Here is a 13,224-nt window from a genome sequence, read left to right on the forward strand (position 1 = left end):
TAAGATAAACTCTCTCTCCTTTAAGTTGCTTTCTGTCAGGACAGCAGCAACAGAAGTGAAACAAAAGCAGCATCTTTCTTTTTTTTCCCTCCTCTTTTCCTTCATTTAAAAGCTCCTGAGTGCCCAACGAGTATCAGGCTCTCAAGGTACAAGAGTGAGCAAGTGTTGGTTAGCAATCAAATAGTTGACAAAGCTTGGTCTCAGTAAAGCCATTATGAAGAGGAGATAAAGGGACACACTTATCTGCTGCCTAGGCTCTTGACAATGCTATATTGGCCATGCCTCATGATGTACTGAAAATCTGCATTCCCACCAGGGAGACATCCAAAGCCCCACGTCCTGCTCATTCCACTCAGTGCACAAATCTTTCTCAGCATCTAGGCTTCTGTCCTCCTCTGCATGCAGGGTTCCCTATCTCAGACCAGTTTCTTCCCTTCCCTGGGTTCCGCACATCTACACAGTGACTCATGCCTGCCTATGGCCCTTCTCCTGACCCTCAGACAATATTTGCCTTACCAGCTTCTCCACACCCGCTCAAGTCCAGCCTTCAAGGTTCACATGAAAACGTATCTCCACCATGTTTTGTAGTTGTTTTGATTTTTCGAGACAGGATTTCTCTGTGTAACCCTGGCTGTTCTAGAACTTGTTCTGTAGACCATGCTGGCCTCGAGCTCAGAGATCTGTTTGCCTCTGCCTCCTGAGTACTGGGAATAAAGGTGTGTACCACCACCACCTGGCTTCTCCACTACATTTTAACATCTGAATGCCTTTTAACTGAAGTAGCAGTAAGATTCAATACGTGTCCAGGGTAAGATGCTGGGACTAGACAAGGTGAGTGACTAGACAAGGTTACCCAGGCAGATGAACCCCAGACACAAAGGCGGGTAGTAGGAATACACAGAAAATGGCTACAAAAACGAACAGCCTGCTTTGTATAATGGTGTGGGTAGAAGCCAAAGAAATTCGACTGGCCCCATTTGAGAAATGCAAAATCTTAAGAGTTGGTTTTTAAAAAGAAAAGTTTTTAAAGACTTTTTCTTGTCCTGGAGAGATAGTTCAGTAGTTACGGGTGAGCACCACCAAGTATGACCAGCTGAGCTGGATCACTGGGACCCACATGGTGGAAGGAGAAAACTGACGTCCACAGCTTGTCCTCCAGACTCAGCTCATGGCATGTGTATACCATCATCCCTATAACCCAATCACCCGCACATAAACACATACATGCAGAAATATATGTGAAAATGTTTTAACGACTTCTCTGCTGTGGCTGGAGGCAGGGTTCAGCAGTTAAGAGCTCGTGCTACTCTTTCCAGAAATCAGAGGCTGGTTCCTAGCACCTGTTTCATAAGGCTCACAACTGCTTGTAAGTTCAGCTCTAAGGGATCAAATGCCCTCCTCTGGCCTCTGAAGGCACCTGCATACATGTGGTATATGCTCACACAGTCACATGCATAAAAAGATAATAACCCTCTTAAAAGATTCTAAAGCAAAATGTGACTCTCTGAGGCCCCTCAGGGGCTGACTCCAATTCCATGTTGATTTCCAGGCAAAAATGGAGAGCTTGGGGGTGGGGGTGGGATGGGGGTAAGGGGAGATGGGGAGAGAGAAGTGAGAAGGGGAGGATGGGGAGAACTTGGAGGAATGGGACAGTTGGGATGGAGGAGGATTGGATATGGGAGCAGGGAAGTATATATCTTAATTAAGGGAGCCATTTGAGGGTTGGCAAGAGACCAGACTCTAGAGGGGTTCCCAGGTGTCCAAGGAGATGTCCCCAGCTTGCTCCTTGAGCAGCTGAGGAGAGGGAGCCTGAACTCGCCCTATACTATAGCCACTCTGATGAGTATCTTGCATATCACCATAGAACCTTCATCTGGCGATGGATGGAGATAGAGACAGAGACCCACATTGGAGCACTGGACTGAGCTCCCAAGATCCAAATGAGGAGCAGAAGGAGAGAGAACATGAGAAAGGAAGTCAGGTCTGCGAGGGGTGCGCCCACCCACTGTGATGGTGCGGCCCATCTAATGGGAACTCACCAAGGCCAGCTGAACTGGGTCTGAAGAACGTGGCTTACATGGAGGGCTGACTGAGAAGCCAAGGACAATGGCACTGGGTTTTGATTCTACTCCATGTACTGGCTTTGTGGGAACCTAGTCTGTTTGGATGCTCACCTTCCTAGACCTGGATGGAGGGGAGAGGACCTTGGACTTCCCACAGGGCAGGGAACCCTGACTGCTCTTTGGTCTGGAGAGGGAGGGTAAGGGGGAATGGGGGAGGGAAATGGGAGGAGGTGAAAAATTGTAATAATAATAAATAATAATAATAATAATAATAATAATAATAATAAAATGTGGTACAGAAAAAAAAGAAAGATCTAACATAAGCCCTGTGCTGCCTTTGTCTCTCTTGACTATTGGACAGAGGACTGTGTGGATCTCATTAACCTTCATGCAGCTCCTGCAGGGGGTGTGTAGGTGCTGGGGGGGATTTCATATTTGTCTATGAAGGGGCAACAAGTACTTACTTGCCTAGCTGGTCAGTGGTGGCTAACACCATTAATCCAGCATTCCAGATCAGATCCAGGCAGGCAGATCTCTGAGTTCAAGGCCAGTCTGGTCTACAGAGTGAGCTCCAGGAAAGCCAGGGCTGCACAGAGAAACCCTGTCTTGAATAAATGTAGCACCACTGGCACCCAACATGGGTAACTACATCTACATAAAAACCTGAGACAGCTTGAAAAGGAATTCTAGACACACACACACAAAACAGAGTTTAACACAGCTTCTTGCTCTGTGTGCTGGCAGCATGCCACAGCTCCTTTAAGAGAGGTCTTCCTGATTCAGCAGTTAAAAAAAAAGTGTAGTTTTGAAGAGGTGGCTTCCTGAGCTGTGCTGCCAGCACAAACTCTGGTTCTGTCAGCAGACTGAACATTTAATGGAGTCTGTGAGCAGAGTGTTACAACTTGCTTAATGGCAACATAGACCCACTTTGTGCCTAAAAATGGGGCAATGTACATGGCTCTCAGAGGCAGCAAACATGTCTTGGCCATGCTGAACTGGGCAGAGCAAGCAGGCAGGGCCCTATTGGCCCTAGCCATGCCCACTTAGCATTTAAGAAAAGGGGAGCACTTCTGGTCAGAAAATAATTACAGATACACAATAAAGACAGATTTAGATTTTTTTTAAAAAAAAGATCTCTAAATGGGTCACAATGTTGGATAAATGTAATAGGCTTGGGAGAGAAAAGAAAAAAGTATAGAGAGTTATAAAAAGAAGTAAATTGTTCAAAAAACAAAGTCTTTAAAGAGACAGAGTACAGACAGTCATAGATTAAAAGAATAAAAAGAAAGAAGCCATGTAAAGATGGAAAATACACAGAGACTCTGGATTATGTATATTATTGTGTTTTATTTGAATTTTTTGACTGTGAAGGAGCTAAGTACAGAGAGACATTTCATTTTATGTCCTGCTAAGCTAAACCAACATATAAGTTTTAAAGATATCATGACTTCAGAATTTGTGCCTAAGGATTTGTTGCTTTGAAAAAGAGGTTCTTCTTTTGTTACCACAGAGGATGAGAACCTGTGGAATCCTTCGAGATTAATGTGGTTTGATGGACCAAGACCATCCAAAAGGTTGCCATAAACACCCCCAAAAGTTACTTCACCCAACAAAAAGCAGGAAGCAGTTTTGAGACAACTATACCCATATTCCCAAATATTGTTTATAAATGTTTGTTTACATTTAAAGGGGCTATGGAGATTTGCATTGCTATGGATCTTGGTTTATTGATACAAATTTTAGGATATATATAGTTCTGCTCTTGATTAAGGTATTGTATTTGTGAAGCTCATTTAGAAGAGTAATGTATAATTAAGAAATATAGGTTAATAGAGAGTCATTGATAATAGTCAAGCTTGTAGTCATGTTAACTAGGTTTTCTAGATGTACAAAGATATATTTCAGATGGATAGATATCTTGAGATCTTTCAAAGACTACAGAATATGGCATTTATAATGTTTTAATAACTTAGGACTTTTCATGTCATGAGACACATCTGCTCCTGGCAGCTCCAATTACTTCAAGAGGAAAATGAGCATCGAAGAGGCTCCTTTTGGAGTTTGTTAGCCATTTGGGCAAGAAACTGCTCTTGCCTAGATTGCTTGATGTTATGCTGTAGAACTGGACATGCAGGACCACAGAAAAATAACTGATGAAGTTGCCTAAAGAAGGTAAGATAGTCCTTCAGGGTTCCTGCTTGTTGAAAGAGTCTACCAGATATTTTGCAGGACACAGAAGAAAGTGAGAGACAAACTGCCAATATAGGTGGAGCTGTCTTTGAAATTTATTGCTTCATGGAAAAGTTCCTGGATACTATGGGCCTGTAGACTGAAGATGGATGCCCCAATGTTACAAAAGAACTTTGGATGACTGTCCAGGCAGTGAGATGTCTTTGTCAATTCTAGAGTTTCTGAAGTTGCTTACAATGCACTTCTGTTTACTTCTGGAGTCTTTGATGGAGTTAAAAAATATATATTTAGTTTTAGTTTTCCTTAGTTATGATAAAAGTTAAAGTAGATATAAATATTGTAACTATAATCCTTGCTTTGATACCTGTTTTGTTTTATGTAATTTTACTGTTAAAATTAAAACCTTCCTTTTTATTTAGACAGAAAAGGAGAGGTGATGTGGGATTCCCCTCTGTATGCTGTGATTATCATTGGTTAATAACAAAGCTGTCTTGGGCTTGCACAGGGCAGAATAGAGGTATGTGGGGAAAACCAAACCAAATGCTGGGAGAAAGAAGGCAGAGTCAGAGAGACGCCATGTAGCTGCTGGAGGGAAAAGATGCAAGCTGCCAGTTGGAACCTTGCCTGTAGGCCAGAACCTCTTGGTAAATATAAAATAATGGAAATGAGTTAATTCTAGATGTAAGAGCTAGCTAGCAATACACTTAAACTATTAGTCAAACAGTATTGCAAATAACATAGTTTCTGTGTGATTATTTCAGGAGTCTGGGTGGCTAGGAAATGAAAACGTGGCCTCTAACAACATACCACCACCCCAAAAGAAGAAGTAGTACTTACTTGCCTAGATATAAAACAATACTCAGCCATGTGGTCAGAGCCCCTACCTCTCCCTGAGTGAACTCTGAGCCCCAGCCAGTTCTCTAGGACCAGACCTAAAAACCTGCGGATGCCACCTTTCTGAGGGAAAGGGAGCCCAGAGTGGCCATGCGTTCCACAAGTCTGGTGACTTGTACAAAATTCACGCGGCAGGGTCTTTGGGCTTCAGCTCTCAGCAGCCCACCCACCCCATCCCAGCCCTAGCTCAGAAAAAGTGACAAGAGTTCCAGATCTCTGCTAGCTGTCTAGTTCCTCAGGTCCCTGCCTCTAACCAAAGGAAATAACCTTAAAAACACAGGGGCCACTTTCCCTCCATGTCTAGGGGACCTCCTGCTAGTCCCTCCCACACACACCCCAATACCCAACACCCATACCGTGCGTTGTGCCCAATACCCCACACCCATACCCTGCATTGTGGCGGAGGGCAACAAGAAGTTCTACTTACCCTGCCTCTGCAGGAGGCAAAGAGAAAAGAGATGAGAACAAGCTGCTCTCAACCCTAGGAAGAACGTGCCTTGTCCACCCACAGCCATTAGGAAGCCACTTCCCAAAGGAGATTATCTGCCCAATGGAGGAGACCCGAAGCTGCAGCAGAAAATCAGAGACTCAATCCAAAAGAAATGTTTTGGATCTGAGGCTTACAAGTAAGCCTGTGGGCCCTGGAGCCTATGACTAACAGCGACTCACAGCGAATACAACTGGGGATTTCTGACTTGGTGGTGCAAGTGCCCTCGGGAGGGGTGGCTGGAGCTCTCATAAGCTGCCAAATTCGGTGGACTCCCAAGAGATAGAAAGATCTTTCTTTGCCTTCCAGGCTGCGGAAACACGACAGAAGGCCCTAGAATTGACAGGCATGCAGAGTCAGAAGACAAGTTGCTGGGAAGAAGCAGCTGATCCTGCTTCCTCAGCTCCAGCCTCTTGCCCCAGATCTACTTCTCACTGACCGCCTTCCCTTCTCTTCCTGAAATTGCGTGACACTGTAGTACAGTGAGAAAAACTACTCAGCGCCCTTACCGAGGTAAGGTCAGGTGCACTGTATCAGAACAGCGTCATAGATATCGTCACAGACAAACAAATGGGAGAGTCGGGATTAACTCCAAATACAGCATGGGCAAATGGGAGGAGGCCAGGTGCACTGTATCAGAACAGCGTCATAGATATCGTTACAGACAGACAAATGGGAGAGTCGGGATTAACTCCAAATACAGCACGGGCAAGTGGGAAGGAACAGCCAAGGAATCGAGGCCACAGTGCCTAGAAAGCTGCAAAGAGGCAACCTCAGGTTAAGTGGACCTCTTCCTAAACTGGTGTGACAGGATTGTTGCAGGTGACAGAGGAGGAGACAGGTCAGACGAACAGTGTGACCTAGGGAGGAGGTTCTTGGGTAACACCGGGTTTCACAGGGGAGCACATGGAAGTTTAGAAGATTCACAGTCTGCTCAAATTTGGTGAAGCAAATACTCGTTGTCACTGTGGATCCTTACACTAACAAGTGTGTTATTAAAGGACACTACCCACCCCTTATCCCCCCCACCCCGTCTGCCTTTGAGATTTTTACCCCTGGAATCTAATTCCTACTTTCTACTCCACAGTTACCCAAGACAACTAGTTCTGGGGCTGAGGCACAGTGGGCATACCTTTCCAACAACCCTTGATCACAACAAAGAGAACGGCAAGCCTGGATGACTTCCCAAGGAACCAAGACCTTTAAAAGAACAGGTATTTCTCTGTTGCTTAAAATCTACCAATGTAAGCATAGAGGAAATTTTCCTAATTAGTTCAATGAACTGAAAATTAATACAAAATAATTAAGGTTATAAACAATAAAAGGAAATAAGATTTAAATCTTTCTTCAATATAATGAGAGGAAAATTCTTTTTTAAAAAAACAAAAGCAGACATTTTTACACAGACTCAGGAGCATATTAAACAAAACATGCAATGATAAGGTAAGGTTCATTCCAGGATGTTGAGAAAGATTTAAAACCAGGAAATACCTTAATATTAAATATTACATCTGTATTTTGAAGCACATGTTCATTTCTTTTTATTATGATAAAACCTAAAACAAAACAATAACCATGACTTATTTTATAATGCTCAACAGAATAAAAATGAATGGATTCGTTTTTCTTTCGCATAATTATGCACACTCAGTTAGCGCTGAGGCTAATATCTCTTTTGATGGCAAAGCACTAGGTATTTCCACTAAAATCAGGAATGAAATACCAGGAGTACTAGGCAATCTAATTAAGACCAGCATTTGGAGGTATAATTTGAAACAAGGAAATAGAATGATTTCTAGTTATAGCTGATTGTGTATGTTAAAGACTCAGTGGTAGAAAATACCATTAGCACAACACTTTTATAAGATGGCAGTATATAAAATTAGTATAAATAAACAGTCTCTCCACATGCAACTATTAACTAGTTAGCAGCTATTTTGAAAGAAAGCTCCTACTTACCTGAAATAGCAGAGGAAAACCCAGGAAATGTACAAAAGTCACATAAAGAAAACTTTGCTCCAGTGAAGTTTCTATCCACATATAGGGAGTGGGGTGCACCGAAGCATGGGTGTGGAGGTCAGAGGACACCTTGAGGGAGTCATTTCACTCCTCCTACTATGTGGGTCCTGGGGATCAAACTTAGGTCATATGGATTGGTGACAGATGCCTTCATTCACAGAGCCGTCTCACCAGCCCAAAGTGTATCTTAAATACATTGAACACACAGATAAATTCCTTTAAAAGCCTGTAGCCACAAAATGTAATCACAAAATTTGCAAAAAAAAAAAAAAAAAAAAACAGATGGACTTAGAGATGGAATAATATTAAGTGAGAGCTCATAATCTCAGGAAAAATACTATGTTCTCCTTTATAGTCAGACTCTAACCAATGGTGTAGCATGTCAGATGTTTGGGTGTGTCTGAGTTTCTACATTCAGTTAGTTGAGGTAGAAAGAGCCACTGTGTCTGTGGATGGCACCATTCCTTAGGCTGGGATCTTGGACTGAAGAAAAAGGAGAAAATAAACTCAGCCTCAGCGTTCATGGCTGTTTGATTTCTGACACCAGATGCAGTGTGAACAGCTGCCTCTAACACCTACCACTGTGCCCTCCTGACATCAGATGCAGATGATGGACCTAGAGCCTCAGTCTGAGCCAGAACAAATCTGTCCTTAAATTGCTTTAATCAGGTAGTTTGTCATAACATTGAAAAAGGTGACTGATGGTCCTTAACAGAAGGAATTCCTAGAAGTCAAAATGAAAAGGCCAACAACCCCTAACATATCTAAGTAGAGGGCTGACAGTGGGTCGGAAAAGTAATACCAGTGTTTCTCAACTTCAGTCTTAAAGGAGAGGTGAGCATCAAAGATACACTGAAATGCCCATTTTCCTCTCATCAAATTGGCAAAATCAAAATTGATAGTGGGTTCTGTTGGTAAGGCTGTGAAGAAATATGTATGTTGCTAAATGATACAACTTCTTCAGAAATAAATTCATTGACATCGACCGTTCGGAAGAGACACCATGACCAAGGCAATTCTTACAACATATACCGTTCGTTCGACTGGGGGTCCTGCTTACAGCTTTAGAACTTAAGTCCATTATCACCAGGTTAGGGACCATGACCTCCTTCAGGCAAGGGCCAGAGCAGTAGCTGAGAGCTTTACATCCTGATCCATAGGCAGCAGGCAGAGAAACAGATCCTTCATGGGCTTTGGGAACCCCAGTCAACCCCCAATGACACACTTCCTCCAACAAGGTCACTCTACCCCAAAAGGCCACACCTTCTAATCCTTTCAGACAGTTCCAGTCTCTGGTGACTAAGCATTCAGAAAGATGAGCCTATAGTGGCCATTCTTATTCAAACCACCACACCCAGCCACGTTCTAGATTGCTTTTGTATTATTTTAAAGTCTCTGCAGCAGACAGCTTGGTGAGGGGTGTTTTTTCTGTCCAGGTGATAGATAAGCCCATAGGATTGACTCTTCCCAAGCAGTGGTTTGTTCTTGTTCTTAATCAGAAAGCCTCCTGCTGCAACATAATCTGATATCAGGGTTAGGGCTTTAGGAGCATGATTTAGATAGTTATCAATTAAAGACCTTTAGGGCAGTTCAGGATGTCATGGCTCCTGCCAGGGCCAGCGACCAGACTGCTCTGACCACTAATTACAGTCTGAACAGATTTAGGCCTTGATCTTACAAGATTTTAATTCAGGGGGTCGATCCTAAATGCCCTCTAAGCCTGCAAGTATCTAAGGAGCTGCCCAATAGTTTCAGGGGCTTTAGTCCATGTGTCCCCTCACTTGGAGCGTACAGTGAGTCAAAGCATGGTGGTGGGAGGGAGAATGTGGCAGAGCAATGTTCAGTTTGGGGAGAAATGAAACAATAAATGCATCTGAGAAATGGGAGCTGGCCCAAGCCGTCTCTAATATTTCATTCTTGTGCTCAGAGCTTCTTGATTATGGTCTCCTTTTCAGTTAACCCCTCCCCCATTTTCTAATTAAGCAATTACCTAATTATCTTGCTTGCTTTTCATTCCTCAAAGCCCTTGCTATAGGCTGTAGTGGCGCCTCAGTCTCCGGCTTCAGGGTTCTTAGTGTTGATGGAGGAGCCAGCCAGGTCTGGGATTTGTCCAGTTGAGGGTGAGAGGATGGTAGGTCATGATAGAAGTAGCCAGGCGCACCTTGATAACTCTCAGTACCTGCCGTGAGCCAAGACACAGACCTCTGTGCAAACTCACTCATCCCACGTAAAGCCAGGCTGCAGTTGAGCTCTCTCCAAAGCTGTGTTCTTTAATTCCTACTGAACTGTCTACATCCTGTTCCCTCTTTCACCTCAAGCTCCAAACCTGATAGTCATGAGTGTCCAGAAGCTCTTGAACTTTGAAGACAAAGTAGCATTTAATTAATGTCTTAGTTGGGTTTAAATCTGCTGTGATGAAACACATGACCAAAAGCAACTTGGGGAGGACACCGTTTATTTGACTTACTCTTCCGTATCACTATTTATCCCTGAAGGAAGTCAGGACGGGAACTCAAGCAGCGCAGGAACCTGGAGTTAGGAGCTGATACAGTGGCCAGGGAGGAGTGTTACTTACTGGCTTGTTCATTATGACTTGCTCAGTCTGCTTTCTTAGAGGACCCAGGACCACGAGCCAGGGATGGCGCCACCCACTGTGGGATGGTCCCTCTCACATCCATCACTAAGAAAATGCCCTGCTGGCTTTCCTATACCCTGATCTTATGGAGGCATTTTCTCAATTGAGGCTCCCTCCTCTCTGATAGCTCTATCAAGTTGACATAAAACTAGCCAATATAATTAATATAAGTATTTGCTGCAGTGAAATGAATACTTCTTAGACATCAAACATTGCTCCAAGCGCTTTGTGAGACAAATCGTATTAATGTTCCACGGGGCAGTTGAGGGACCTGGAGTGGAGAGGTTAGACAACGTGGCCTAGATCCCATTGTTGGTAAGAAGTAAAGTCTAAATTCGAACCCACCCATAATCCCGCATTCACCTGTGGTTCCTCATGGTAGGCTGTTGACTCCTGTGTGTTTGGGGTATCTGTACTGAGGGAAGCTCTGCCCCAAAACAAAAATGGAGACACATATCCCTGTCCTCATGATGCTTTCAAAAACCTCACAGGTTCCTTGAGAAATCAAGACTAATGCAAATGAAGTAATTAGAAACTCTTAGCAGACAGCCTGTAATTAGCTGTAATGCAATATCCCCCATGGCTAAGAAGAAGTGCTTCCTGGTGGAGGCCCTGAGACCTAACCCCCACCTCCAGAGCTATAATCACTCTTCTAAAAATCGGGAATCTGGGTCAGACGGGGCCCTGGGCCTGCAATCTGCTGCTGTAATTTTCTCTTCCGAGGAGTCCCACCTGACCAAATGGCACATCGGTGAAATGGCTCTATAAAGCCGCGTTGAACATAAGTTTTCTACTTTCCTCGAACAACTGAGAGCATCATTTTAAACCTACATTAGTGGCTCTCAAGCACCACACGCCATAACTGGGGCCCTTGGCCTTCAACCCCGTCTTCTCCACAGGCTTCTCTCAATTCCTCAGGTCAACCCGGTGCAGTTCGTCTGACACAGACAACGTGGAAGGAAAGCAACTCCTGGAGCAAGAAGAATTTTCCAAGTTCAAGCTCATTGCCATAGCAGTGTGTTAAAGTGTCCCAAACTTATGATTTAAAATAAGAACAGCGTTATTACATTTTTTTGCAGGTGGCGCATGGTTAGCTGAATGTGTGTGCTACTTTATCCAGGCTGCATAATGGGCCATCACAGTCCTGGAGGCGAGAGAGCCATGAACAGTGTACTGGCAGAACTTACTGCTTCCCAGGACTCTCTCCCTGACCTGTAGATAGTCACCTTTTCTGTCTCTGCATACTCATTGCACATGTGTGCATGTACGTGTGCATGTGTGTGTGTCTGCCCCCATTCTCCTTTTCCATTGAGAACTCTAATCAGAAGTATAGGATTTCTGTGTGTAAGAATATGTGTACCTCTGTGTTTATTGTGGGGTTTTGGGGGGGGGAGGAGTCTTTTTTCTGCTTTGTTTTGTCCTATTCTGGTCTATTTTTATTTATCTTGTTAATATGACTTTTTTAGATGGCAACTTGCTTTCTACTGAAAGTGAAGAAAGGGTGTAGATTTGGGTGGGTGGGGAAGTGTGGAGGATTTGGGGGAAGGGAAACTAATCAGAATATATTGTATGAAAAAATCTATTTTAATTAAAAATTTTTAAAAAGAGAAAGTTGTATCGGATTGGGGTTTACCATATGGCCTCCTTGTGCTGTGGTCCACCTCTTTAAATTGTTTCTCTGGACATAGCAGCATGCTGAAGCATTGGGAGGAAGGATTTTTAACACAGAATTTTGGGAGGAAAGAAGACACTAGTCCTCTTATACCAGTGCTCCCCCCTCCCCATGTGACATACCCTGAAATCCTTCAGTGAGTCTCAGTTGACAGATGAGCTGCCAAGATGGTCTAAAAGGGCTTTGATCTCACTGTGTCTCAGTTGGCTGTATTAGCTGCTTTTCTCATCACAGTGATAAAAAGGAAAAAAAAAAAAAACTCCTGAAGAAGCAAATGAAAGAAGGGAGGATTTCCTTTGGCCGACAGTTTGAGAGTACACAATGGGTCCTGACAGAAAAGCATGGCAGGAGCATGGTTTGGGCAGCAATGGTTTGTGCCAAGGCTTGTTACATTCAGTGCATCAGGAAGCAAAGAGAAATCAGGCCCTGAGCAGGGCCTTATTGTAACCTCTAACCCCTACCTCTCAGTACCTTTTCCTATTTCTTCACCCTCCTCCTAGGGAGTTCCTCCATCTCCACAACCTCTCATCATCTGGAGGTCAAGTGTCCACCACATTCACGAGCCCGTGGGGGAATAGTTCAAATCCAAGTCATAGCAGTGGGGACAGCCACAGGCTGTGCTTGGTTATAGCCATTGTTCAACAAGGCTTCTCTATCCTGGCTGTCTGTTTTACACAGTGACTGATATCCCATTAGAGCTGGGTATGACCTTTTCAGACCTAGCCACAGAAGTCACATACCCACACTTCTGCCGTGCTTGAATTCAGTGAAGTTACAAACCTGCCCAGGCTCGGAGAGAGACCTCCAGGTGAAAGGAATCTGAAAGAATTTGGGGCTGTTTCTTAAACTGTCATCGGCTGTTTCCAGTTTAGCTATGCCATCCATGAGTTTCCTGACCCCTAGGCAGCTTGACCCACATGAAAAGAACTTAGTGGCTTCCAGAGGGAGAAGCTCTGGGTGCCTCTCTCTTCACCAGGGCTGGTGGAGGTGGCCCAGGCCATAACAACTGATGGTCCCCTCAAGACTCTTACAAGACCTGGCTTCATTAACTCTTTCCTGGTAGTTCATACAGTCCAACCCTGGCACAATTGGACACTTCCTTTCTGAACTAGCTGTGGAGTCTGGTCCCAGAAAGCCCTGAGTTCACTGTCCCCAACGCTAACCCTTTTCTTTACCTTATTCTAGGTCTTTGGAATCTCTTTTGTCCTCTTTTTTTTTTTTTTTTTTTCTGGGCTCAAATTCCACTCTCCTGGAACTTAAGCAA

Source organism: Arvicola amphibius, chromosome 10, assembly GCF_903992535.2.
Source record: "Arvicola amphibius chromosome 10, mArvAmp1.2, whole genome shotgun sequence".
Classification (NCBI taxonomy): domain Eukaryota; kingdom Metazoa; phylum Chordata; class Mammalia; order Rodentia; family Cricetidae; genus Arvicola; species Arvicola amphibius.